This window comes from Balaenoptera ricei, chromosome 13 (assembly GCF_028023285.1).
Source record: "Balaenoptera ricei isolate mBalRic1 chromosome 13, mBalRic1.hap2, whole genome shotgun sequence".
NCBI lineage: Eukaryota > Metazoa > Chordata > Mammalia > Artiodactyla > Balaenopteridae > Balaenoptera > Balaenoptera ricei.
The window spans coordinates 75,276,906-75,302,172 of NC_082651.1; the positions used below are offsets into that span (position 1 = coordinate 75,276,906).

At 36.4% G+C, this 25,267-nt stretch overlaps 1 pseudogene; it reads right to left on the bottom strand.

The window, feature by feature from the left end:
• Nucleotides 1–23,885: 23,885 nt before the first annotated feature.
• Nucleotides 23,886–24,825, bottom strand: LOC132376761 (enkurin domain-containing protein 1-like; annotated as a pseudogene).
• Nucleotides 24,826–25,267: the final 442 nt, after the last annotated feature.

Below are 25,267 nucleotides of genomic sequence, written 5' to 3' on the forward strand. Positions count from 1 at the left end.
GATCAGTGTTAGCTCTTCTCTAAAAGTTCGATAGAATTCACCTGTGAAGGCATCAGATTTTGGACTTTTGTTTGTTGGAAGATTTTAAATTATGGTTTCAATTTCATTACTTGTGATAGGTCTGTTTATATTTTCTAATTCTTCCTGGTTCAGTCTAGGAAGATTGTACCTTTCCAAGAATTTGTCCATTTCTTTGTGGTTGTCCATTTTATTGGCATAGAGTTGTCTGTAGTAGTCTCTTATAATCCTTTGTATTTCTGCAGTGTCAGTTGTGATTTCTCCTTTTTCATTTCTAATTTTATTGATTCGCATCCTTTCCCTTTTTTTCCTGATGAGTCTGGCTAAGGGTTTATCAATTTTGTTTATCTTCTCAAAGAAACAGCTTTCAGTTTTATTGATCTTTGCTATTGTTTTCTTCATTTCTATTTCATTTATTTCTGCTCTGGTCTTTATGATTTCTTTTCTTCTACTGACTTCTTGGGTTTTCTTTGTTCTTCTTTCTCTATTGGTTTTAAGTGTAGTTAGATTGTTTACTTGAGATATTTCTTGTTACTTGAGGTGAGATTGAATTGCTATAAATTTCCCTCTTAGGACTGCTTTTGCTGCTTCCCATAGGTTTTGGGTCGTTGTGTTTTCACTGTCATTTGTTTCTATGTATTTTTTATTTCTCTTTTGATTTCTTCAGTGATCTCTTGGTTATTTAGTAGCGCACTGTTTAGCCTCCATGTATCTATCTTTTTACAGTTTTTTTTCCCTGTAATTGATTTCCAATCTCATAGCATTGTGGTCAGAAAAGATGCTTGATATGATTTCAATTTTCTTAAATTTTCTGAGGCTTGATTTGTGACCCAAGATGTGATCTATCCTCGAGAATACTCTGTGTGCATTTGAGAAGAAAGTGTATTCTGCCACTTTTGGGTGCAATGTTCTATAAATATCAATTAAAACTATCTGGTCTATTGTGTCATTTAAAGCTTGTGTGTCCTTATTAATTTTCAGTTTGGATGATCTGTCCATTGGTGTAAGTGGCATGTTAAAGTCCCCTACTATTATTGTGTTACTGTCGATTTCTCCCTTCATGGTTGTTAGCATTTGCCTTATGTATTGAGGTGCTCCTATGCCGGGTGCATAAACATTTATAATTGTTATATCTTCTTCTTGGATTGATCCTTTGATCATTATGTAGTGTCCCTGCTTATGTCTTCTAACAGTCTTTATTTTAAAGTTTATTTTATCTGATACAAGTATTGCTACTCCAGCTTTCTTTTGATTTCCATTGGCATGGAATATCTTTTTCCATCCCTTCACTTTCGGTCTGTATGTGTCCCTAGGTCTGTAGTGGGTCTCTTGTATACAGCATTTATATGGGTCTTGTTTTTGTATCCATTCAGCCAGTCTGTGAAGAAGCTTTTATAAGTAAAATGCCATCTAGGGACCCTGCTTTGTGTCATTTATTTTTCTAATATTGGGGCTGGACTTGAACAAGTCTCTCTGTCACAAATCAATTTACATTTTCCCCTAATTATGGAATTTTGCTGATTTTGCTTCTCAAAGAGACTTTACTGAATCATTTGCCTCTTTAAATGTTCTTTTTCAAGTTCTCACTAAAATCTCAATAGAAGACTTTATTATCTTCATCAGCAAACCTGAGTTTCCTTCTAAATAAAAGGTTTGGTTTTTCTCATTTGTCTGAGGAGATGGTTTTCTTACCTTCTATCACTACTGTCTGTGCCTTAATAAAAAAAGAATGAAAGGCTCTCCTGCAGGTATTTTTAAGTATACAATTAAAGTAATAATTTGGGAGTTTGTTTTCATAACACTTCATATACAGCCATGCAGTCCAGGCACTGCCACTGAGATGATGTATAACCTTGAAAATGTCATGAGGCTCCCTGTGCCTCACTTCTCTCGTCCGTAAAATGGATAAAACATTAGTAATAAAAATATCCACTCTATAAGGATTGTTCTGAGGAATAAACAAGTATCTATAAAACATTTAGTGTAGTGACTGCCATATGGTAAGCGTTTAATGAATGCCAGCAATAGATGTATTTAATAATATAAAATACATTTAAAACACTTAGCAACTAGTTTTATTCATTTTAAATGCTTAATATAGAGAATATTATGTAGTTTTGTTTTTCTTTGTTTTGTTTCCAACACTAGATGCTCTTAGCTTCTAAGGAAGCTCTATCTGGCACATAGTAGACACCAAATACATGTTAAGTTTGTAAGTTAATGATGCAATAAAAAGTAAAAAAAATACTTCAGCTGTTCAAATGTAAAGTCTTTATGATGTCACCAACGATTTAAATGTGTTCTGCATTTAATAGTGATGCATTCAATAGGAAGAAATCTGCCAAATAACAAAAGGGACACTTACCTCTGGACACTTATTTGAGAAGAGATAACTAAACAGAAAATTCATAGTTCTGAGCATTTTGTGAGATAGTGTTTAGAATGTCTCCCTTCTAGTAACTTCAGTAGTACAAAGACTAGGTATTTTTAAACAAAATGGGATAACACTGATAACGCAGCTGATTTAAAGAAAGCATTTAAAGACATGCTATTCTGAAACACATTTATTAACCCTACTGCCAACAAAGTGTTACAGTAGAGTTTTAATTAAGACTAACCAAAGGTATAAAACTCATGTAAAATTACCTGATCACTTATTTATGTTAACATTATTGGTAAAGATGTACCATTTTCCTCTCTTTAAATGATAGATTACTACAGCAAATCTCATTTGTAGCAAACCTGTACTTCATTGCAAAATATTTCATTAAAAAAAAAATATATATATATATAAAGGTATTTTTTAGCACTGAACTTCATATGAGACTGCAATTAAAATTATTCTACTTAATTGCCATTCTAACTACTGGAGCTGAGCAACAATGGAAAGGATTGTTGTGTGGAATATTAAGTTTCCTGACTTGGATGGGTTTAGTAAGAATGAACTATTTCTAAAGAATACTATAGAAACAATAACAAAATCTGTATTAGATGGGAGTTTGCACTCAATATGTTCTGAAGTAGCTTTCATCTAAATAATTCTAACTTTGAATCTATAACTTTACTGGATATTAAGCTCTAGTTGTTTTATATAATTAAATCTGTACTGCAGAATTAGAAGCAAATCATATATAACATGTAATCCTATAGTCATATTAGATCTTATTCGTGTACTTACAAAATGATTCCATGAGAATATTCATAAATGATAATGATAAAGCCTAAATGATTATTTTTTCTTTGATCTTTTTTTATTTTTTCCCTCTGAAGGGATTTGTTTATTTTCTTTTTTCCTCTGACAATTCAACTAGTCCAGCTTTTCCTTCTTGAGCTATTAGGATTTCTACTAGAAACAGCATTTCCCTTTCAAAAGAATATAGGTCAACCTCATTTAGCAATGTTCAAAGTGTACACATTTATTTCAATGACTTGCATGAATTGTGTGTGTGACTCCACTGACATTTGGTCAGTTAATGTGCATTATTCAAGTAGGGCCTGCTAGTTGCTCTATTATTGTGTAACCTTCTGTCTCCCTCACTACATAACTAAAGTAAATATTCATTTCTGAAAAGAACTGCTATAATAGTATTTAATGGTATTTTCTGAGCATTTACTAGTATTGCCTTTCTTTTTTGCTAAACTAACTTGCATTTATCTTCTTACCTTTCCTCCCACTGAGTATAAACAAACCTCAAGGCAAACTACTGCCACGCAAGTCCATTTACCAGCAAAGGGAAGAAAAACAAAATAGATTTAATCTTAATCAACTCAATTCAACAAGCATTTATTGAGCACTCATTTCATGCCAGGTGCTGAGCCAGGAATTGCAATTAGTTTCTATCCTTAAAGAGTTTAGCAGGGGAAGTGGGTATATAAAAATAAAAACACTGTAATGTAATAAGCGCTAAAATATATTTTTAATGCAATGTATGATGGTCTACAAGAGTCGTCTTAGCATAGTGGCATAGTGGTTAAAAACATGGACTCCAGAGGACTGTATTGCCTGGGTTTCAATCCCAGCTGTGACACTTACTACCTGTATGACTTTGGGCAAGTAACTTAACCTTTCTGTGCCTCAGGGTTTTAACCTATAATGGGGATAAAATTAATACCTACAGACTCCCTTGGTACCTGCAGGGGATTGGTTCCAGGACCCCCTCAGATACCAAAATCCGCAGATACTCAAAAGTCCCTTATATGAAATAACATAGTACAATAAGCCCTCCGTATTCACAAGTTCTGCATCCAAGAATACAAAGAACTGACTGTATTTCATAGTGTCATTATAAGTTAATATTTATATTAAATATAAATGAGCTAATATTTATAAAGTTCTTAATATAGTATTTGGCCCATATTAGGTGCCATATAAGTGTTTGTTGAATAAAATATTGGAGGGTTAATTAATTGCTTAGGAGGTAAGAGCAATGTTCATCCCAGTGGGATATTTACGAAAAATACTTCAGAGAACAGGTATTACTTAATAAAAGTCTTTAAGGATGAATCAAATTTTACAAAAAGGACAAGAAGGAGAAAGCATAAAGAAGGATACACAGGTGTGTCAAGTCCTTAGAACACCTAGTAAAGGGCTAGCAAAGGGCTTTCTACAAATAGAAGAAAACTTTCATTAAAAAGAGCAAATGAAAATAAGTCTGATCAGGAGGATGGGAACAAGTTGTGAAGGAACAAGTTAAAAGACTTAAAATTTCAATGATCAGGCAATGGAGAGCTTTTAAACTTAGTGAGTGGAATGATTAGGTTTGTATTTTAAAAAGACAGTTTCATTTATAGTATGGAAGATGAATTGGCTCAAGAGAGACGGGAGATATGATGATTAGTTAAGAGACCACAGTCTGGGAAGAGACATTCTGGGCCAGAAAAGCAGGATGTCGTTAATGGAGAAAGAGGTAAGGAAACATGGCTCCGTCCTAGTAGAAGATAAAACCTTTCTCATGATGAAATGACCAATCTCCTTTGGAAGAGAAATTAACATACCCTGCAAAATGCTTAAGCAATTTTCTGATAAATGCTAATGGTTTAAGATTCCTTCTGGGAAACTTTTAACCCACCAATCTAGCTAATTGTCGGTCAAGAGGAATTCCATTTAACCAGATATTCTCTTTTTCTTGTATTTAGTCTAATCGAGATTATTTGATCATTCTTTTTTCCTTTAATAAAATGTCCCAACTAAGAGGGGATTTTAAAGCTAATCTTCTTAGGTTTCCTTCCTTAAAGAAAGCTTGATATAAAATTTGACACATGCCTGTCACCAAATTAGCAGGAAAAAAAAAAAATAGACAAAGAAAGCAGAAATTTGGAGGAAAACAATGCCCTTGGTTGGAAATTTTTGAGCTAAAAAGAACTTGCAGGATATCCAGGTAGAGAGTAGGAGGATGATGAAAGTGGCTACTATTTATTGAGTGGGCTATGTGGAAGACACTATGCCAAATATTTACTTATCTTTAAACTTAACAACAATCATGCAATTAATATCATCATTCCCACTTTATGGATGCAAACATTGAAATAAAGAGCTGTTATGAAATGTGTCCTAGGCTACTTAACTAGCAGGTTGTTGAGATGAGATTCAGATTCTAATGCCCTGATATTAAGGTCTGTGAAAACTCCATCATGCCAAGCTCACTCTGGTTTCTAGTGGTTAGGAGTGATTATTTATTGCCTGAAATGCAATTGTTAATGATTTGTAAAAATTATTCATGTCTCTATTAAACATAATATTGAAAGGTTTACTCCATTCTCAAGCCAATTTTTTAAATTAGAATACAGGGCAGCTATATATCAGAATCATCAAGAGCACAGTTTTAGACTCAGAAAAATCCAGGTTTGAATCCATGACTTCTAACTTACGGGATCTTAGTATCCTCATCTGTAAGATGGATATAATGTTTGCCTCACAGGATTACTGTGAGTATTTGACAAGAATTTTGCAAAGTGCATGACAGATAGTAAATAATCAAGAATAGCTCTTACCACTATTACAATTATTTATGATGATTTGGCTTAGAAATATTTTTTGTGGGGACACATGGCCAGGATCACAGCAAAAATTAAAAGCAAATGACTTGATTGCAAAAAGTTAATTTAACTTCTGAAGATAAGTCTAATAAACATCAGGTAAATGTTTATTTTCTCTCATTCTAATCCAGAAAATGTACATAGGTCTCGAGTTATCCCATGAAACTATCATTTACTATACATCTTAAATTGTGATGCTATTGAGAATCCAAAGGTAAAATACATACTCTGCCTTCAAGGTATTTACAGTCTGGTGGCAAAGAGAGAGGAGTAAACAAATAAGTACAGTGGTAATGTGATGAAGCACTTACTGGATTAATGTCAGGTCACCTTTACTCCTGGGTAATCCAGAGTAGACAGATTAATTACAGGGTAGGTTGGTTTGGAAATTCAGTATGAAGCAGGATTAAATTCTGAGTTTGAAACCCAAGCTACAATAGATCTGAATCTCAGATTGGCCTTCGAGTTGACCCAGCATTCTGACTTTCCACTGGGTATGGCATAATCTGGGGTTAGGTCAGCTTTCTATGGACATGGGACAGTTGCTCAGGGTATGAGTGTTAAATTCAGCAGCCTTTGGGTAGGATCCAAGAAACAGAACTACCTGACACTGGCTAATGCGAGTTGGGAGACCAAACATGAAAAGGCCAAGAGGAAGTTCCTTTTGAGTCACATCGTTACACATCTATTAAGCATTTGCTCTGCTCTCAGCTGTGTGATAGCAATAGGTTAGACCAAAAAGGGAGAAAACCATTGATCCCTGCCCTCTAATGACTTGCAATCTAGTTGCAAGGAGAACTAACATACATAAAACTAAAAAATCACGTCCCAATCACAATAAATTCAGTACCTGTTACAGCCCAGACATCTTACGTATATTATCTTGTACAAACATGATACAAATCTTGCGAGGTAGGTAATAATATCTCCATTTTACAGATTAGAAGACTATCTAGAGAGGTTAAGAAGTTAAATACCCTAGAATTGGCATTTTACAAGTGGCTCCAGGTGATGCCCACACAGCTCTTCTTCACAAGAAGTACTTAGGAATCAGTGAACTTATACTGTGCATCATACAAATGACTCAGGGACCAGCGGCATTGCTCTCACTTGGGAGCTGGTCAGGAATGAAGAATATTGGGTCCCACCTCAGATGTACCGCATCGGAATCTGTATTTTAATGATGATTCTTTTACAATTAAATTCTATAGTCCTGACACTAAAAGCATACGGACCCTAAAAAGAAAGAAGTTAAAGTGAGCTTATCTAATTGATAAAATCCTAATAGACGAAACAGGACTAAGGTTAAGTAGGATTTGGATTAGCACACAGGAAGGGGAAGGACATTTGGAATTCAGGAAAACAAAGTATTAAAAACACAGGATGGACCTAAACCCAGAGATTCATGAGCTGGTGACAAATTTGAAGAGAAGCTTTTATATCAGACCTCTCCTTTAGGAAGCAACCTAAACCCTTTGGACAAGTCTCTTTTTCTTCAGTTCCACATCTACAAAATAAGAACATAGAATGAAACTCCTGATTTTATTTCCCACACTGTAGGCATGGTCAGACACTCCCACAGGTGATTCATTTTCAAATGAAAGTGGTCTTTTGATACCACTTCTTTGCTATGCCCAGGCAGTGTGATTTGCTATCAACCTTCAGAGGTGACTGTGGTGAGGCTATTGAAAATTTAATTTTCCTTTTGGTTTTGAAACAGAAAGAATCTTTGATGACACTGTTGACTGGCTCTGAAGTTGTGGCTGGTGTCAGCTCAGCTGAGGGTGCTGGAGGACAGAACAGACTGTAACAGAAGGCACCAACCTCTGTTCCCCTCCGTGGCCTGAATGCGGCAAGGCCAAGACAGGAAGCACTTGAAACACTCCCAGGACAAGCAGAAGCACAGGCTGAGTGATGCAGTACCTGGATAAAGAGTGGGGACACCTGCACTCAATGATGTACAGGCTGCCACTCTCAGTAAAGTAGTGGCAGAGCCAGTGGCAAAGGTCCTAAGGCCAGAGGGCACAGATGCAAATCAAAGGCCACCCTCTGAAGGGGAAAGGAGGTTCATAGGGAGGACCTACCCTTGAATGTGATCCCCACAGGGGTGGGGACACATCCAGGCTCTGCACAAAGCAAAAGCTTGGCACAAAGAGCAAGGCTCGCTTCAGTCCAGGGCCAGAGCTCTGAGTGCCATCTTTGGCTTTAATTTCACCTGAAACTTCTCACCAAATACCCAAAACGTTGACTGCCCTAAGTAGTTTTGTTTGTGTTCTGAATTCCTTTTGTATGACAGATCAATGTTTTTCTTACATTTTTTAAAACCTTCAGGTGTAAGTTGGCTCATGTTAATTTAGCAAGTATGTCATCTGAACTCTAAAGAGTTCTGTTCGTCAGGTCCCAAATTTTCAATGGTTAAAACTTGAGATTTTTTGGAGAGAGATGTTTAGCTTAAAATCTAGAAGTTCCAATACGATGCTCGTCTAGAGGTGAAGATAGATATTTTGAACAAAGCAAATTGCAATTAATAAGTTTATTTTAACTGATGCAAACTAAAGCACTAGATATATAACAGTTGTGACGTAAGGATTGAACTGAGAGAAATAAACGGGGACAACAACTAAGAAATTTCCTATTCTGTAAGTAGCTGTGCATAAAATCATCAGCTCCTAGACTTGCATAAATTAGTTCTGCTATTCCCTATCTAAATTCCCCCGAGTTGGCAGTATCCCACCGGCCCCTCAGTTTGCTCTTAAATGTCACTAGAACCTCTGCTCAGAATTACAACCTAATTACAACATACACATTTGGGGATACGTTTATGTTAAGAATTTGTGCAAATTTAACAAATGAAACCAGATGAATTGAAGCAAGGAGAACCACATGAGAAACATAATGTAGATTCAGAGATAAAAAAGACAGGCAATATTCCCTACATTTTCTCCTTTAGCATTGTTTATCAAGGCTGCACACTACAATAATGGTGACTAATGTTGCATTGTATAATGGAAAATGATTGAGTGATATATTAGAGCAGTAGCTCCACATCTGAGTGTGTACTTAACAGCTTGGCTGGTTTTAATATGTGCCATAATTACAGATACTGAGCTGGCAGGTTTAGCTAAAAATGGTTAAGAAAGAAATCACTGAAATAAAATGCAACATGGTTAAATCATCTTAATCTTAATACTACTTCCCCCTGTTATCACACAAAATGACTTTGCTGCTCTTCAGCAAAATGATTTTCATATAAAATTTCACTTAGTTCATACAACAGTTCCACGGGTGTCCTGTTAATTAAAGAACAAAACACAATGCCCTTATACTGGTGGAGCAAAAACAGCACTCACAATGGCTTCCACACTGTCCGACTTGTTATGACTAAAAACCTACCATCACTAAAAACTGTATCTGTAAGGCAAAATAAAATGAGGATTTAGCTAGAGTTTATATTCTAGGTCCTAAATAAAGTAATTGTTCAAGGTGAAAGAAAGTCTTTTACTTCCTTGTAGGGCAGTGCCACACTCATTGCAAACCAATCCTCACCTCCTCTAATCTGTGACAAGAGGGAGGCACCAGCTCCTCAACTTTAATTCCTTCCAACAATACAATCTAGCAAAAAAAAAAAAATAATAATAACATTCCAGAAAGTAGACCTTACAGTAAATATCTAATAAACTAATTACATTTACCTAATGGTTTTCATTATATAATTGGGCATGCAGTCCCTGGCAAATGTTTAAAACCTAAAAGTGGTTTTAAAAGGTCTCAAAATATAGCAATTCTGTAAGATATATATAAACATATGTATACATATATACATATGTTTATATATATTTATTAGAAAATAATTATTGATAAAGTCATAGTGCTGCAATATGTAAAACAGTACTATGTTTCTCTAAGTTAAAAATGTAAATGCCAGTAATGCATATATAAAATAGTTCCAATATATGGCTGTATAATCATTCTTCTTGCCCTATCCATTGTTTTCCCAGGATTGTTACAATTCCTTAAAGCTTGAATAATTTTATATGATTTTTCACATACTTTCAGGCGGCATTAATAGCACCAATTCTACTTTTAAAATAATTTCTTTTTTTCCCTTTCTTTCTTTAGCACTACCCTTTAGTTCACCACCTTTGAATTTTCCAGATAAATATATCTGGTAATAATTGAAATTCATAATTTTCTGGTTGAAATGAATGATCAAACCTATAATGTGTTTCAACAAAATATTTATACAATCAGCTAATGTGATGTTCACATTTTAATGAGTAGATAAGCTGTAATAATACTATCTCTTGTTTACCTTAAAATCACAACTTTACAAAATACACAGTATTGGTTCCAATATATATTTTTGTTTTTAACATCTGAAAGATAGACAGATAGATAGATGATAGATAGAACATTCTATATATCTAAAGGCCATTATATCCAATTCTTATTATGCACTTAGGAGGGATCTACTTGAACATTTCATCATCTACCACCTGGTAAATGCCTAGTAAAGATTGTAAGAAAGCAAAAATATGAGTAATCTCCTAAATTTATCATAAAATTTATAATCTAATGTTTCGCTTATAAAGAGTTGGCAAAACAAAGAAATGTTTGTTAAATGTAGAAGTTATTTTATCATTTTTAGACTTTGCGGATAATTACTCTAACTTATATATCACAAAAAGAAGGAAGATGCATTCAGGACCACAGCTAATGACAGAAGAAATAAGATCAAGATGGAGACATAATACCTCCAAATTCTGAAAGGAGATGCTACTCCTTAGGGTTAAATTGGTAACAACTGATAAGTTACATACAATTGGAACTCTTTTATTTATTAGATTGTAGGGAAAATACTAGTCAATTCTAAAAAGTTAAACAGTTATACCCTTGTATTTGAAATTAGTACTAGCAGGAGGAAATAGTCTCCCCAATTAAGGTAATTTAATATTTTAAATTGATCAAAATGATTCCCAATAGAGGACATGCTAAATGACTGCTTGCTTATTGACAACAAGAACTTCAGCTAGAACCTCAGAGACTATCATTAATGCTATCTCAATTTAAGCCCTATTGGGTTCATCAGTATGCTTATACAAGATAACATTGATATGTAGTAAAGAGAGCATTCAGATATTCAATATTATATATTTTTTAGAAGTTATTTTTAAAAGTAAGTCAGTTACAAGAAGCACTGAATTACTTCATAAGCATTTGATGAGAACCTACTGGTTAGACCAGCAAAGTATGTTACATTTTTTTCCAATAAAATACCTTTATCAGAGGAAAATGAATCTTTAACTACCGAGGTCTGCAATTAAAGTGCAAATCACTTAACCAAAAGTACAGAATGCCTTTGAATTTTTGTGTTTGGCCTTAAAAACCAATTAGTACTCTATAATTTATCTTTTTATTTTAATATAAATAGATGTGTTAATCCAGGTCCTCTGAGAAGCATATGCCAAAACAGGATTAAATGTAGAATAGAATTATGAGAAGAAATGAAGGGAACTGGGAAGGGACCTCAGGGAGGCCAGGAGGGCTGTCAGACCACATCCTGGTCTGGTCCTTGTGAAGGAAAGTGAGAAGGAAGGGAAGTTGAGTGGAAGAGTCTTAGAAGGCAGTGCAGTTCTAAGGAAGTTTGACAAAGACAGTGGAAGTCCTTGATCTAAAGTCACCTTTCAGAGAAGTCCTCCATTTCTAAGAAATGTGCTGGTCTTATCCTTGCTCTGCTTAGCCATTGGCTGGGAGCAGCCCAGACAAAGTGTGGGAAACAGGATCACTACAAAACTAAGACCTAATCATAAGATTATAGAATGCTTCCCCTCCCCACACCTTACTATGAGGGCTTCTGTATAATAACAGAGGATTACAGCTGGAAGAACTGAAAGGCTCAGGCTCTATTTAAGAAGGAATTTCTAGGGAAACCTAAAGATAACAGGGGAGAAAAAAAAAGCTAAAGGAAATTGAAATTTCATATATCTACAGTTATAGCAAACATTAAAGACAGCCAAATTCTGGGGTCTGGATCAAAACGGCAAAGCAGGAAGATCCTGAGCTCACCCTCTTCAATGGGCACACCAAAATTACAGCTACTTGTAGAGGAGCTATCTCTTACAGAGACCCAAAGAAAGCAGACAAGATTTTTTACAACTAAAGATATAAAGAAGAAGCCACAATGAAATGGGTAAAAGAGGCAAAGAAGCCATCTAACAGGGTCCACACCCTTGGTGCAATGACCTACAAGTAGGAGGAAAATCACAACTCAGAAGTCCTCCCTGAGGAATAAGCAGTCCAATCCCCACATTGAGCTCCCCAGCCCAGGGGTCCTGTACCAGGAAGACAACTTTCCAAAATTTATGGCTATTAAAATCTGTGGGGCTTATATTTGGGAGAGCTAGAGGGCTGTAGAAAACCAAGTCTCCATTCTCAAAGGACATGAACAAAATCTCACTTGATCCAAGTACCAGCACAGAGAGAGCACTTTGAAAGATGCTGGGGTCAGGCCCACTTTCTGATCTTTGAGAGGGTCCTGAAGAAGCAGATGGCAGCTGGGACTAAGATGCTGGGGAAAGCCAATTTTGTGATCTTGTCTATCATGTTGAGACTGGAATTAATGGACACCGTTTTGGAACTCTCCCTCTAGCTGATCAGTGTGCTCACAGAAGTTTCACACCACAAGGCATCATGGCCAGACACACTGGGGGACTAGGCTGTCCACAAATGTACCTGTAGCAGTCATGCATCCCTGGAACTCACAGCCAGCAATGTCGGGGACCTGTTCTACCCACTAGCATAACTGCAGAAACTGTACATGGCAGAACCTTGCAGCCAGCTAGGCCAGGGAACAGCCACACATACCTGCACACCTGCAGCAGTCAGCCCCATCACAACAAAAAGATGCATACAGCCTACATAGGGAATACCCCTGAAGCATCTGGCTCTGATGGCCAGAGAGGAGTATGCTGCTGGATCCCATAGGACAACTCCTACCTAAGGCTACTTCACCAAGATTGGGAGATTAAACAGACATACCTAATACAAATAAATAAACACTAATAATTAGGCAGTATGAGAAGACATATGTTCTAAATGAAAAAACAAGACAAAGGCCTCAGAAAAATAACTAAACAAAATAGAGATAAGCAATTTATCCAATACAGAGTTTAAGGTAATGATAAGATTCTCACTGAACTCAGGAGAAGAATGGATGACCACAGTGAGAACTTCAACAAAGAGTTAGAAAATACAAAAAAGAACAAATCAGCGCTGAAGAATACAATAACTGAAATGAAAAATACACAAGAGGAAATCAATAGTAGATTAGATGATACAGAATAACAGACCAGTGATCTAGAAGACAAAGTAGTAGAAATCACTCCAGCTGAACAGAAAAAAGAATTAAGATAAATGAGGATAGTTTAAGGGACCTCTGAGACAACATTAATCATACTAACATTCCATTATAGGGGTCCTAGAAGGAGAAGTGAAATAGAAAGTGGCAGAAAACTTATTTGAAGAAATGATAGCTGAAAACTTTTATAACCTGGAGAAGGAAACAGACATCCAGGTCCAGGAAGTACAGATTTCCAAATAAGATGAACTCAAAGAGGTTCACACCAATACACATTATAATGAAAATGGCAAAAATTAAAAATTAAAAATCTTAAAAGCAACAGGAGAAAAGCAAATAGTTACATACAAGGGAACTCAGATAAGACTATCAGCTGACTTTTTAGCCCAAACTTCACAGGCCAGAAGGTAGTGACATGATATATCCAAAGTGCTGAAATTTTTAAAAACGTACAACCAAGAATACTCTAGCTAGCAACATTAACATTCAGAATTGAAGGAGATATAAAGGGTTTTACAGACAAGCAAAAGCCAAAGGAGTTCACCACTAAATGGCCTTACAAGGAATGTTAAAAGGACTTTTCTAAGTGGAAAAGAAAAAGCCACAACTAGAAATACAAAAATTATGAAAGAAAAAAATCTCACTGATAAAAGCAAACATAGTCAAGGTAGTGGATCAAACACTTAAAAAACTAGCAGAAGGTTAAAAGACAAACACAGTAAAACCATCTATATCTACAATAAGTAGTTAAGGAATACACAACATAAAAAGATACAAAATACGACATCAAAAACAAAAAATGTGTAAGGAGGGTTAAAAATGTAGAGCCTTTAGAATGCATTCAAACTTAAGAGATCATTAATAGCTATATACATTTGTAATTATATATTATCATCATAGTAACCACAAACCAAAACCTTTAATTATCTATTAAAAAAATAAAGAGAAAGGAATCTAAACATAACACTAAAGATAGTTGTCAAATCACAAAGGAAGAGAACAAAAGAAAAAATGAACAAAAAAGAACTGCAGAAAGAAAACAATTAACAAAATGGCAATAAGTACATACCTGTCAATAATTACTTTAATGGACTAAATGCTCCAGTCCAAATACAAAGTATGGCTAAATGGATAGAAATAATACAGCCCATATATATGCTACCTCACATCAGATCTAAAGACACTCACAGACTGAAAGTGAAGGGATGGAAAAAGATATTCCATGCAAATAGAAATGAAAAGAAAGCTGGAGTAGCAATACTTATATCAAACAAAATAGACTTTAAAACAAATATTGTAACAAGAGACAAAGAAGACTACTGCATAATTACAAAGGGGTCAACCCAACAAGAGGGTATAACACTTGAAAATATATATATGCCCAACTGAATGGATTAAAGATTAAATGTAAGACTTGAAACCATAAAACTCTTGGAAGAAAACATAGACAGCACACATTGACTTTCGTCTTAGCAATATTTTTTTTAGATTTGTCTCCTCAGGCAAGGGATACAAAAGCAAAAATAAGTAAATGGGGATACATCAAACTAAAAAGCTTTTGCACAGGGAAGGAAACCATTAACGAAACAAATAGGTAACATACTGAGTGGAAAAAAAGATATTTACAATTGATATGTCCAATAAGTGGTTAATATCCAAAACATAAAAAGAACTCATAAAACAATACCAAAAAACAAGCACTCCAAATAAAAAGTTGGCAGAGGAGCTGAACAGACATTTTTCCAAAGAAGACATAGAGATGGCCACATGAAAAAATGATCAATATCACTAATCATGAGGGAAATGCAAAATCAAAACCACAATGAGATATCATCTCACACCTGTCAGAATGGCTATTATCAAAAGACAACAAATAACAAGCATTGGTGAGGATGTGGGAAAAAGGGAACCTTGTGCACTGTTGGTGGGCATGTAATTGGTGCAGTCCTATGGAAAAGAAAATGGAGATTCCTCAAAAAATTAAAAAAAGAAGTACCATACAATCTAGCAATTCCTGAGTATCTACCTGAAGAAAATGAAAGCACTAATTCAAAGAGATAGATGTAACCCTACATTCATCACAGCATTATTTACAATAGCCAAGATATGGAAGTGACCTAAGTATCAACCGATGGATGAACGGATAAAGAAGTGGTATATACATACAATGGAATATTACTTAGCCATTAAAAAGGAATGGAATCTTGCCATTTGCAACAACACGGATGAATCTTCAGGGTATTATGCTAAGTGAAATGAGTCAGACAGAAAAAGGCAAATACCATATAATTTCACTTATATGTGAAATCTACCAAACAAAATTAATGAATAAACAAAACAAAACAGAAACAGACTCATAGCTACATAGAACAAACCAGTGGTTGGCTACGAGGAGGTGAACAGGGGAATAGATGAAATCAATTAAGGGGATTAAGAAGTACAAACTTCCAGTCATACAATAAATGTCACAGGAATGTAACGTACAGCATAGGGAATATAGTCAACAATATTGTAATACCTTTGTATGGTGACAGATTACTAGACTTATTATGGAGATCACTTGGTAATGTGTAAATCTTGAACCACTATGTTGTACACTTGAAACAGTATTGTACATCAACTATACTTCAATTTAAAAAAAAAAAGATAGCCACACTCTTAGCCAGATTAACATAAACCCTCTCACTTAAAGCCTATTACCTCAATATATCATGCTTGGCTTTCAACAAAAAAATTAGAAGCCATGCTAAAAGTCAAGAAAAACTATCTTAAGAGACAAGAAGCATCAAAACCAGATTCATATATGGAAGAAGTTTTGGAATTATCGGACTAGGAATTTAAAATAACCATGATTAATATGCTATGGGCTGTAATGGAAAAAGTGGAGAACATGAAAGAACAGATGGGCAATGTAAGTAGAGAGACTGAAACTCAAAGAAGCAAAAAAAAAAAAAAAAAAAAAAAAAATCAAAAACACTAACAGAAATGAAGAATTCCTTTGATGTGCTCCCCAGTAGACTGGACATAGCTGAGGATAGAAGCAGTGAGCTTAAATGTATATCAATTGAAACTTCCTAGTCTGATTTTAATACTTATTTCCAAATTGTTCTCCAAATGGTTATATCAATTCACATTTCCATCAGCAGAGTGTACAATATATGTGCAATTCCTTATACTTTCACCCAAACTGGGAATTAATACTTTAAAATTTAAATTATTGACCACCCATAAGCATTCTCTTCCTGACAGCTTGGTGCCTACAGAAAATATGATAAAGATTGTGTAGTTATATCCAGATCAATGATAAAAATTGAATAGGATTGGATTTATTATAGTGCCCTAAAGGCAGGGTATTTCAAATATTTCTTTACTGTGATCTACACAGAGTATGTATACACACACAATACTAAAACAAGAGTTACATAAAATAATAATTAGATTTACTATGGGTGGTGCAGTCTGGTGTTTTCTAATCTGGTTTCATCTTCTCTAATCTATTTCATTTAAAAAATTCTGATTGAGACTGACCAAATTAATTTCATCACCTATTAATTTAGGGAAAATACAAGTGACCTCTTTCCAGATTTTTAAAAACTTTTTTGAGCTATAATGCACATCCAGTAATATGGAAAGAATTTTAAGTATACTGTTTAATAAGTAAGTTTTAACAAATAAATATGCTGAATAACCACTTTCCCAATCAAGACAGAACATCGAACATCTGTACCTCCTTGAAGTCAACACTCAAACTCACCTCTTGTCCCAAGCAACCACTGATCTAATTCCTATCGCCATACATTAAGTGTGACTCCTTCATATCTTCACATAAATGGAATCATAGAGTATGAATAGTTTTCTATCTGACTTCTTTCAATGTAACATCTATAATATTTATCCATGAATATTAGGAGTCCATTCATTTTGTTTGCTGAATTGTATCATTTCAGTGAATGACAAGAGCACAACTTGTTTATTCATTTACCTATTGAGAGATATTCCTTCTCCAATTCAGTTTGTGATTATGATGAATAAAGATGCTATAAAAATCATGTACCTTTTTGGGGTATATGTTATCATTTGACTTGGGTAAATAATTAGGAATGAAATTGCTAGATTGTAGGATAGTGTATATAACATACAAAAACTGCAAAGATACTTGCCAAGATGGTCGTATCATTTTACAGTTCCAGAAGCAACATATTAAAGTTCCAGTGGCTCCATATTTTTGCCAACTCTTGGTATTTTCAGTTTTAATTTTTTTAAAATTCTAGCCATTCTATTATGTATGAACTAGCATCTTACTATGGTATTAATTTGCATGACCCTTATGACTAGTGATGTTTAGTGTCTTTTCTTGTGCTTATTGCCCAATAGTATATACCGTTAAAATGTTTTGCTTTTTTCTGTTTTCTAAGAAATCTTTGATTACTTCAAATTTGTGAAGATTTTCTCCTGGAAGTTTCTCATTCCAGCTTTTATATAAGGGTCTATGATCAATTTCAAATTAATTTTTTCTATGGTGTCAGGTAGGAGTTCAGTTTCATTTTTTCCCAATATGGATATTTATTTGTGGAATAGTCTACCTTTTCCACATTTAGTACCTTGGCATCTTTGCCCCAAATCAATTAGCCAAATAAATGTGTGTCTATTTTAGCACCCTCTGTTCTGTTCCATTGATTTATTTTAAAATTTTTATTCCAATAGCACTAGCTTTTTAGTAAGTGGTCCTTCAACTTTATTTTCTTCTCCATAATTGTTTGGTTATTCTACACTCTTGATATTTCCATATAAAATTTAAAATCAGCTTGTCAGTTTCTACTAAAAATCTGCTGGGATTGCACTGAAACGTAAAGAGATGATAAGACTACCGCTCAATACCTGAAATAAAAAGACAATGGATTTACATTTATTTAAAAAAGAAAACTTTGTTTTCCTTTTTTCTATCCACGTTTGTCATACATTAAAACCCAGGTATATTAGTTTACTAGGGCTGCTATAAAAAATTACCAATATCGGGAGACCTGAAAGATGGCAGAGGAGTAAGATGTGGAGATCACCTTCCTCCCCAGAAATACATCAGAAAAATATCTAAATGTGGAATGACACTTACAGAACACCTACTGAATGCTGACAGAAGACCTCAGACTTCCCAAAAGATATATATAAGTTTTTCTTTTTGTCTTTTTGTGAGTGTGTATGTGTATGTTTCTTTGTGTGATTTTGTCTGTATAGCTTTGCTTTTACCATTTCTCCTAGAGTTCTGTCATTCGGTTTTATTTTTTAGTATCATTTTTAGTACTGGTTATCATTGGTGCATTTGTTTTTTGGCTTGGTTGCTCTCTTCTTTCTTTCTTTCTTCTTTTTTTATTACTTTTAAATTTTTTTATTTTTAAGAATTTTTTTATTTTTTATTTTAATTATTTTATTTTATTTATTTATTTTTCTTCCTCTCTTTCTTTCTTTCTCTCTCTCTCTTTCTTCCTTCCTTCCTCCCTCCCTCCCTCCCTTCCTTCCTTTCTTTCTTTCTTTTCTCCCTTTTCCTCTGAGCCATGTGGCTGACACGCTGCACTGGCCAGGTGTCAAGCCTGTGCCTCTGAGGTAGGAGAGCAAGTTCAGGACATTGGTCCACTCCTGGCTCCACATAATATCAAACGGCAAAAGCTCTCCCAGAGATCCCCATCTCAACGCTAACAATCAGTTGCACTCAACAACCAGCAAGCTACAGTGCTGGACACCCTATGCCAAACAACTAGCAAGGCAGAAACACAACCTCACTCATTAGCAGAGAGCTGCCTAAAATCAAAATAAGGTCACAGAAACCCCAAAACACACCACTGGAGTAGTCCTGCCCACCAGACAGACAAGATCCAGCCTCATCCACCAGAACACAGGCACAAGTCCCCTCCACCAGGAAGCCTACACAACCCAGTGAACCAACCTCACCCACTGGAAGCAGATACCAAAAACAACAGGAACTACAAACCTGCAGCCTGAGAAAAGGAGATCCCAAACACAGAAAGTTAAGCAAAATGAGAAGACAGAGAAACACACAGCAGATGAAGGAGCAAGGTCAACCCACCAGACCAAACAAATAAAGACGAAATAGGCAGACTACCTGAAAAAGAATTCAGAGTAATGATAGTAAAGGTGATCCAAAATCTTGGAAATAGAACGGAGAAAATACAAGAAACATTTAACAAGGACCTAGAAGAACTAAAGAGTAAACAAACAATGATGAACAACACAATAAACGAAATTAAAAATTTTCTAGAAGGAATCAATAGCAGAATAACTGAGGCAGAAGAATGGATGACCTGGAAGATAAAATAGTGAAAATAACTACTGCAGAGCAGAATAAAGAAAAAAGAATGAAAAGAATTGAGGACAGTCTCAGAGACGTCTGGGACAAAATTAAATGCAACAACATTAGAATTATAGCGGTCCCAGAAGAAGAAGAGAAAAAGAAAGGGACTGAGAAAATACTTTCTTCTCAAGTGCTCATGGAACATTCTCCAGGATAGATCATATCCTGGGTCACAAATCAAGCCTTGGTAAATTTAAGAAAATTGAAATTGTATCGAGTATTGTTTCCGAACACAACGCTATAAGACTAGATATCAAGTACAGGAGAAAATCTGTAAAAAATACAAAAACATGGAGGCTAAACAATACACTACCAACTAACCAAGAGATCACTGAAGATAGCAAAGAGGAAATCAAAAACTACCTAGAAACAAATGACAATGAACACACAACGACCCAAAACCTATGGGATGCAGCAAAAGCAGTTCTAAGAGGGAAGTTTATAGCAATAAAATCCTACCTCAAGAAACAAGAAACATCTCAAATAAACAACCTAAACTTACACGTAAAGCAATTAGAGAAAGAAGAACAAAAAAAACCCCCAAAGTTAGCAGACAGAAAGAAATCATAAAGATCAGCTCAGAAATAACTGAAAAAGAAATGAAGGACACAATAGCAAAGATCAATAAAACTAAAAGCTGGTTCTTTGAGAAGATAAACAAAATTGATAAACCATTAGCCAGACTCAACAAGAAAAAAGGGAGAAGACTCAAATCAATAGAATTAGAACTGAAAAAGGAGAAGTAACAACTGACACTGCAGAAATACAAAGGATCATGAGAGATTACTATAAGCAACTATATGCCAATAAAATGGACAACCTGGAAGAAATGAACAAATTCTTAGAAAAGCACAACCTTCCGAGGCTGAACCAGGAAGAAATAGAAAATATAAACAGACCAATCACAAGCACTGAAATTGAGACTGTGATTAAAAATCCTGCAACAAACAAAAGTCCAGGACCAGATGGCTTCACAGGTGAATTCTATCAAACATTTAGAGAAGAGCTAACACCTATCCTTTCAAACTCTTCCAAAATATAGCAGAGGGAGGAACACCTCCAAACTCATTCTATGAGGCCACCATCACCCTGATACCAAAACCAGACAAAGAGGTCACAAAATAAGAAAACTACAGGCCAATATCACTGATGAATATATATGGAAAAATCCTCAACAAAGTACTAGCAAACAGAATACAAACAGCACATTAAAAGAATCATAAACCATGATAAAGTGGGGTTTATCTCAGGAATACAAGGACTCTTCAATATATGCAAATCAATCAATGTGATAAACCATATTAACAAATTGAAGGATAAAAACCATATGATCATCTCAAAAGATGCAAAAAAGCTTCTGATAAAATTAAACACCCATTTATAATAAAAACCCTCCAGAAAGTAGGCATAGAATGAACTTACCTCAACATAATAAAGGCCATATATGACAAACCCATAGCCAACATCGTTTTCATTGGTGAAAACATGAAACTATTTCCACTAAGATCAGGAACAAGACAAGGCCCACTTGCCCACTCTCACCACTATTATTCAAAATAGTTTTGGAAGTTTTAGACACAGCAAACAGAGAAGAAAAAGAAGTAAAAGGAATCCAAATCAGAAAAGAAGTAAAACTGTCACTGTTTGCAGATGACATGATACTATACATAGAGAATCCTAAAGATGCTACCAGAAAACTACTAGAGCTAATCAATGAATTTGGTAAAGTAGCAGGATACAAAATTAATGCACAGAAATCTCTTGCATTCCTATATGCTAATGATGAAAAATCTGAAAGAGAAATTAAGGAAACACTCCCATTTACCATTGCAACAGAAAGAATAAAATACCTAGGAATAAACTTACCTAAGGAGACAAAAGACCTGTATGCAGAAAACTATAAGACACTGATGAAAGAAATTAAAGATGATAAAAACAGGTGGAGAGATATACCATGTTCTTGGATTAGAAGAATCAACATTGTGAAAATGACTATACTACCCAAAAGCAATCTACAGATTCAGTACAATCCCTGTCAAACTACCACTGGCATTTTTCACAGAACTAGAACAAAAAAATTCACAAATTTGTATGGAAACACAAAAGACCCCAAATAGCCAAAGCAATCTTGAGAAAGAAAAATGGAGCTGGAGGAATCAGGCTCCCTGACTTCAGACTATACTACAAAGCCACAGTAATCAAGACAGTATAGTACTGGCACAAAAACAGAAATATAGATCGAGGAAACAGGATAGAAAGCCAAGAGATAAACCCACACACATATGGTCACCTTATATTTGATAAAGGAGGAAAGAATATACAATGGAGAAAACACAGCCTCTTCAATAAGTGGCGCTGGGAACACTGTACAGCTACATGTAAAAGAATGAAATGAGAACACTCCATAACACCATATGCAAAAAAAACCTCAAAATGGATTAAAGACCTAAATGTAAGGCCAGACACTATAAAACTCTTAGAGGAAATCACAGGCAGAAAACTCCATGACATACAGCACAGCAAGATCCTTTTTGACCCACCTCCTAGAGAAATGGAAATTAAAAAAAAAACAAAAAACAAATGGGACCTAATGAAACTTAAAAGCTTTTGCACAGCAAAGGAAACCATAAACAAGACGAAAAGACAACCCTCAGAATGGGAGAAAATATTTGCAAACGAAGCAACTGACAAAGGATTAATCTCCAAAATTTACAAACAGCCCATGCAGCTCAATACCAAAAAAAGCAAACAACCCAATCCAAAAATGGGCAGAGTACCTAAATAGACATTTCTCCAAAGAAGATATACAGATGGCCAACAAATACATGAAAGGATGCTCAACATGACTAATCATTAGAGAAATGCAAATCAAAACTACAATGAGATATCACCTCACTCCAGTCAGAATGGCCATCATCAAAAAATCTATAAACAATAAATGCTGGAGAGGGTGTGGAGAAAAGAGAACCCTCCTGCACTGTTGGTGGGAATGTAAATTGATACAGCCACTATGGAGAACAGTATGGAGTTACCTTAAAAAACTATAAATCGAACTACCATACGACCCAGCAATCCCACTACTGGGCATATACCCTGAGAAAACCATAATTCAAAAAGAGACATGTACCACAATGTTCATTGCAGCTCTATTTACAATAGCCAGGATATGGAAGCAACCTAAGTGTCCATCCAATGGATAAAGAAGATGTGGCACATATATACAATGGAATGTTACTCAGTTATAAAAAGAAGGGAAATTGAGTTATTTGTAGTGAGGTGGATGGACCTAGAGTCTGTCATACAGAGTGAAGTCAGAAAGAGAAAAACAAATACCGTATGCTAACACATATATATGGAATCTGAAAAAAAAAAAAAAGGTTCTGAAAAACCTAAGGGTAGGACAGGAGTAAAGATGCAGATGTAGAGAATGGACTTGAGGACACGCAGAGGGGGAAGGGTAAGCTGGGTAAGCTGGGACGAAGTGAGAGTGGCATGGACATATATACACTACCAAATGTAAAATAGATAGCTAGTGGGAAGCAGCCACATAGCACAGGGAGATCAGCTCAGTGCTCTGTGACCACCTAGAGGGGTGGGATAGGGAGGGTGGGAGGGAGACGCAAGAGGGAGGAGATATGGGGATATATGTATATGTAGAGCTGATTCACTTTCTTATAAAGCAGAAACTAACACACCATTGTAAAGCAATTATACTCCAATAAAGATGTTTTTAAAAAAATTACCAATACCTAGAATGGCTTACAACAATAAAAATTCATTCTTTCACAGCTCTAGAGGTTAAAAGGCTGAAATCAAGATGTCAGCAAATTAATGTTCCGTCTGAGACTCTGGGTAAAATCCTCGCTTGATTTTTCCTAGCTTCCTGAGGTGGCCACCAGGAATCTTTGGAATTCCTATCTTACAGCTGCATAACTCCAAACTCTGCCTCCACCATCTCTCCTGTGTGTGTTTCTATGTCTTTTTCTTCCTATAAGGACACTAGTTATGGTGAATTAGGACACATCTTAATCAAGTATGACCTCATCTTAACTTGTTTACATCTGCAAGGACCCTATTTTTAAATAAGGCCACATTGACAGGGACCAGGCCTTAGAACTTCAACATATCTTTTGGGAGAGACACAACACCAACCTGGTGCCGCTGGTTCTCAGGCATCCAAGTGTGGCCAGGGGGCACGGCCGGGTCCGGCTGGCTGTGCTGACGGGCCTCAGCCTCCTGCCGCCACAGATCCCTGCGCTCCAACAAGTAATGGGGCACGTGACCCTTCTGTGTGGCGTTGTAGTGCTCCTGGGCCTGCCATTGCTGCTCCAGCAAACGTGCCAGGACTTGCAGCAAGCGAGAATGCCGCCGGGGGGCCCTCTTGGCAGTGCGAGCATTGTGGGTAATGAAGTCCACACTTGGGCCTGGGCCCTTAGCATTGGGACCTGGTGGGGTTGGTTAGCTGGGGACTGGGGACACGGGGTGGTGGGAACCCAGGGCCGCAACGAGAATGTGCCCGCAGGAAGTGGGCAGGCTCTGTCCCAGAGGCAGGGCCGGGCTCCTGCATCTGGGCCTTGACATGGGACTCCACTTTGTCATACTTGGGTGAGCGCCACAGAGCCTTCAGGGGCCTGGACTGGTCCTACTCCCGGCTGTGCTCCTGCTCACGGAAGCGCCTCTGGATCTCCCTGATCCGCCTCAGGTTCTCCTTCTCATGGTCTTTGGGGTCCTTCCTCTTGGGAGAGGCCCCTGGGCCTAGGGAGATACCCACGAGCTGTAGCAGCACGTCACCCACGCCGCACCGGCCACGCTCCAGGATTTCTCGGGCTCCGGGACCGATGCGGGGGCCGCGGGGAGGGGTGGCGTCTAGGTCGGGGTCCGGAGTCAGCAGGCCCAACTTCAGCGCGTTTCCCTCAAGGCGCCCTTGGGCCGAGGCCAGCCGCCGGTAGTAGTCAGGACAGAGCGTAGGGTCTGGGGGGATGGGCCCCGAGATGCGGGACGGACCCTCGCACATGCCGCCGTTGTCCTTCCAAGCAGTTTCACCGCCCACTGCCGCTTTTTTTTTTTTTTTTTTTTTTTGTAGAAATAAGATCTACAGCTATAGCTTGGTGCAGGAGGAAAACAAAGATGAATTTATTTCTTACAGTTATAGGTTAAACTGTGTCCCCACAAAATTCATATGTTGAAGCCCTAATCCCCAATACCTTGGAATGTGACTGTATTTGGAGATAGGGCCTTAAAAGAAGTAACTTCATTAAAATAAGATTGTTAGAGTGAGTCCTAATCCAATATGCATGGTGCTCTCATAAGAAGAAGAGATTAAGGCACAGACAACACAGATCAAGGGAGGACCATATGAGGACACACAGAGAAGACACCTATGTACAAGCCAAAGAGAGATGTCTCAGAATGAAACCAACCCTGCCAATACCTTGATTTCAGACTATCGGACTTTAGAATTTTGAGTGAATAAATTTCTAACTCACCCAGTA